The following is a 5071-nucleotide window of genomic DNA, read 5'->3' on the forward strand; positions in this document are numbered from 1 at the left end:
TGATTTAGGGTTATGGTGTTTTTTTTCTGTTATGAATCGATTAAGAAAGTACTTATGCTTTTCAATGTGAAACAAAACGATTTGAAATGATTGAATGTTGTTTTCTGCTGTTTGTTGTTGAAAATTTTGGTTGTTTTTCGAAGAATCGCGATGCAGAAATCGCATTTTTCATGTTCTGCTGCAGTGCTCTCGCCCGAGCGAGAGTGGCTCGCTCAAGCGAGAGGATAACATAGGCAAATCGCCTTAAATAGGGCTCAAGCGAGATTTGGCTCGCCCGGGCGAGATTCTTAAATAGGGCTCAAGCGAGATTTTGCTCGCCCGAGCGAGAGAAAATTTTTTATTTTTTATTTTTATTTATATTATTTTTGGGATTTCAGTATCTTTGTGTATTGGTTTAATTGTTGTTTGGTTGTCCATTAAGGTTGTCTGTTATTTCAAGTGAGCCAAATGAAGTGAAATGTCGCCAAAGTGACCTCTTTCATGGATATAACTCATGAGGAATAATGGATGGAAGTGTGTATGGTCATTCATGCGGGTATTAGCTGGCCCAAAGGAAAGTTAATATTTGGCCGAATACCATATACACCTGTGATGATAAACATGTCATAATTCTAAAGTTTTATACGTGTGACTGATGAATCAATCCAAAGAGGGATTCGTCAGTTGACATGTCTTATTATGAATGTTTGATCATTACAACAAGAGTATCACTTGCAGTTGATATCACTGTCCAAAGACTTGATATTGATGGTGCACTAGGTATCTTGATTTGGACATACCATTGTTTTGAGCACAATGATAATTTTGGGTTGTGAGCATATTTTAATATTTTGTCTTTTGTTTCAATCAGCTACATCAATTGCTTCTATATCTGCAAATTTGAATTCGGTTCCGGTCCTTAATGGTGAAAATTTTAAGGATTGGAAAGAGAACATGGAAATTGTTCTTGGCTGCATGGATCTGGACTATGCACTAAGGGTAGAGCAACCTCCTTCTCCTTTGGAATCTAGTTCCTCTGAAGAGAGGAAGGATTATGAGAAGTGGGATCGCTCTAATCGCATGAGTCTGATGATCATTAAGCGTGGCATTCCAGAAGTCTTTAGGGGTACTATCTCGGATGAGATAAATAGTGCCAAAGATTTCCTTGCTGAGATTGAAAAGCGCTTTGCAAAGAGCGATAAGGCGGAAACAAGTACTCTGTTACAGAACTTGATTTCCATGAGGTATCAAGGCAAGGGAAACATAAGGGAATACATTATGGGAATGTCCAACATCGTTTCAAAACTTAAGGCCCTTAAGCTTGACATGTCGGAAGACTTGCTCATTCATTTGGTCTTACTGTCTCTTCCTGCACAATTCAGTCAGTTTAAGATTTCTTATAACTGTCAAAGGGAGAAATGGACTCTTAATGAGCTCATTTCATTTTGTGTGCAAGAAGAGGAAAGATTGAAGCGAGAGAGGACTGAAAGTGCCCATTATGTTACTACCTCTAAAGACAAGGGCAAAAGGAAAATCACTTCAGAGCCCAAGAATGAAGCTGCTAAGGGTTCAGTGCAAAAGAAACAGAAGCAGGATGATGTCTGTTTCTTTTGCAAAGCAACTGGACATCAAAAGAAGAAATGTGTAAAGTATCACGCCTGGCGTGCTAAGAAAGGTACATTTCTTGCTTTGGTTTGTTCTGAGGTCAATTTAACTTCAGTACCTGGAAACACCTGGTGGTTAGACTCCGGTTCAACTTCTAACATCAGTGTTTCAATGCAGGGTTGCCTGAGCTACCGAAAGCCTAATCATGTTGAAAGATACATATATGTTGGCGATGGGAAATCGGTAGAAGTGGAAGCTATAGGGCATTTTAGGTTGTTATTATGTACTGGTTTCTATTTGGATTTGAAAGACACTTTTGTTGTACCGTCTTTTAGACGGAATTTGATTTCTGTTTCATATTTGGACAAATTTGGTTATTGTTGTTCATTTGGAAACAATTCGGTTCAATTGTCTTTAAATTCAAATGTTATTGGAACTGGTTCACTTATGTTGAATGACAACCTTTATATGCTGAATATCATAACTGATTATAGCGAAACCCTGAATGTGGAATCACGTGGTACTAAGCGTAAGATTGAAAATAATAATTCAGGTGCATTATGGCACAAGCGCCTAGGTCACATTTCTCAAAAGAGAATTGAGCGTCTTGTGTCAGATGGGATTTTGGATTCCATTGACTTCACAAACCTTAATGTTTGTGTTAAATGCATAAAAGGAAAACAAACCAAACAATCGAAATATGGTGCATATAGAGCTTCGGACGTCTTAGAATTGATACATACGGATATCTGTGGGCCATTCCCTACGGCTTCCTGGAATGGTCAACGATATTTCATATCATTCATAGACGATTATTCTCGTTATGCATACATTTTTCTAATTCATGAAAAGTCCCAATCGGTGGACGTGTTCAAAACTTTTAAGGCTGAGGTTGAAAATCAACTCGGCAAAAGGATTAAGTGCGTCAGATCTGACCGTGGTGGTGAATACTACGGTAGATATGACGGTTCAGGTGAACAACGTCCAGGGCCTTTTGCCAAATACCTAGAGGAATGTGGTATAGTCCCACAGTACACCATGCCAGGATCGCCTAGCATGAATGGTGTGTCTGAAAGACGAAACCGGACTCTTAAGGACATGGTAAGGAGTATGATTTGTCACTCTACCTTACCAGAGTCACTCTGGGGAGAGGCACTTAAGACAGCAGCTTATATTCTTAATAGGGTACCAACTAAGGCAACTGCTAAAACACCTTATGAGCATTGGACTGGGCGAAAGCCAAGTCTGAAGCATTTTCATGTGTGGGGATGTCCAGCTGAGGCAAGGCCTTATAGGCCTCATGAAAAGAAATTGGACTCCCGTACAGTGAGTAGTTACTTTATTGGTTACTCTGAAAAATCAAGGGGCTATAAATTTTATGATCCAAGTATGAAATCCATATTTGAGACGGGTACAGCCACGTTCTTTGAGGATGTTGAGTTTGAGGGGGAAGATAAGGTTAGAAACTTTGTCTTAGAGGAAGAATCTGTATCTATTCCAGATGCGATTCATATGGTTGCTTTTGAAGAAGCAAATTTGGAACCTCCTCAGGACATAGTTGATGAAACCTTCCCTGCTCAAGGTGAGTTAGTAATTCATGAAGGACAAACTCAAAACCCTCAGGAACATGGACAAGAGGTGCAAGAGCCTATAGCTTTGCGTAGATCCACTAGAGAAAGGAGAAATGCAATTTCGGATGATTACATTTGCTTTCTTTTGGAACATGAGGGTGATGGCTTAATGGACAATGATCCATTAAACGTTCGTGAAGCCATCCAAAGTTCCAATTCGGAAAAGTGGATTGAAGCAATGAAAGAGGAGTATAAATCCATGCAAGACAATAAAGTTTGGGAACTTGTCCCATTACCAGAAGGTAAGAAACCCATTGGTTGCAAATGGATTTTTAAGACCAAGCGGGATTCTAATGGTAATGTGGAGAGGTATAAGGCACGTCTTGTAGCTAAGGGTTTTACTCAGAAGGAAGGGATTGACTATAAAGAGACTTTCTCTCCGGTTTCATCGAAAGACTCTCTTAGGACAATCATGGCTCTTGTAGCACATTATGATTTGGAGCTTCATCAGATGGATGTCAAAACAGCTTTTCTAAATGGAAACATTAATGAAAAGATTTATATGGTGCAACCAGAACACTTTGTAACGGGAGACCGAAAGAATATGGTTTGCAAATTGACAAAATCCATCTATGGGCTAAAACAGGCGTCTCGTCAATGGTACCACAAATTTCATGAGGTGATTCTCTCTTTTGGTTTTGAGATGAATTCAGTTGAAGATTGTGTGTATCACAAGTTCAGTGGGAGCAAGTATATTTTCTTGCTCTTGTATGTGGATGACATACTGCTTGCCACTAATGATGTGGGTACCTTGTTAGAAACCAAGACATTTCTATCCGGTAATTTTGAAATGAAGGATCTTGGTGAAGCTTCATTTGTATTAGGAATCCAGATACACCGAGACAGATCTCGGGGTATTCTTGGATTATCACAAAAGAGCTATATAGAAAAGGTGCTCAAAAGGTATGGCATGCAGGACTGTAAAGTAATGGATACTCCAGTTGCTAAGGGAGACAAATTTAGTCTCAATCAGTGCCCTAAAGGAAATCTGGAAATTCAGGAAATGCAAAAGATCCCTTATGCATCAGCTGTAGGGAGTCTTATGTATGCTCAAGTATGTACGCGTCCGGATATAGCGTTCATAGTTGGGGTTTTAGGCAGATATATGAGTAATCCAGGAATGGACCATTGGAAAGCAGCCAAAAGGGTCATGAGGTACTTAAAGAGAACAAAAGACTATATGCTCACATATAGGAGATCAGACCAATTAGAGATCATTGGGTATTCTGACTCCGATTTTGCGGGATGCCAAGATAGTAGACGATCTACTTCGGGCTATGTTTTTCTGTTAGCTGGTGGTGCGATTTCTTGGCGTTCTGAACCTTGTAGCTTCATCCACCATGGCAGCAGAGTATATAGCATGTTATGAGGCATCACTTCAGTCATCATGGTTGAGAAATTTTGTCACTGGGCTGCGGATTGTGGAAAGGATTGAAAGACCACTAAAGTTATACTGTGACAATAAATCAGCCGTGTTGTTCTCCAACAACAATAGGAGTTCGGCAAAGTCGAAACACATCGACATTAAGTTCCTAGTTGTTAAGGAGAAGGTACAAAGTGGACAGCTTTCCATAGAACACTTAGGCACTAACTCCATGATTGCAGATCCTCTCACAAAAGCTATCACACCCAAGGTCTTTCATGAGCATGATGCTCACATGGGTGTTCTACAGTGTGATGATATTTTGGTTTAGTGGGAGTTAGATTGTGCACAACTTTTATCATGTTCTATGTGATTTCAGTATTTTGTATGAATACTTTGTATTCAAACTTCAGTTGATTAATCATTCAGTTTGGTATTCTGTCCTTATACTTTGTACAATAAGGTTTTATGTTATTATTAAGGATCTCACTAA

The sequence above is a fragment of the Lupinus angustifolius genome, chromosome LG17, assembly GCF_001865875.1.
Source record: "Lupinus angustifolius cultivar Tanjil chromosome LG17, LupAngTanjil_v1.0, whole genome shotgun sequence".
Taxonomy (NCBI): Eukaryota; Viridiplantae; Streptophyta; class Magnoliopsida; order Fabales; family Fabaceae; genus Lupinus; species Lupinus angustifolius.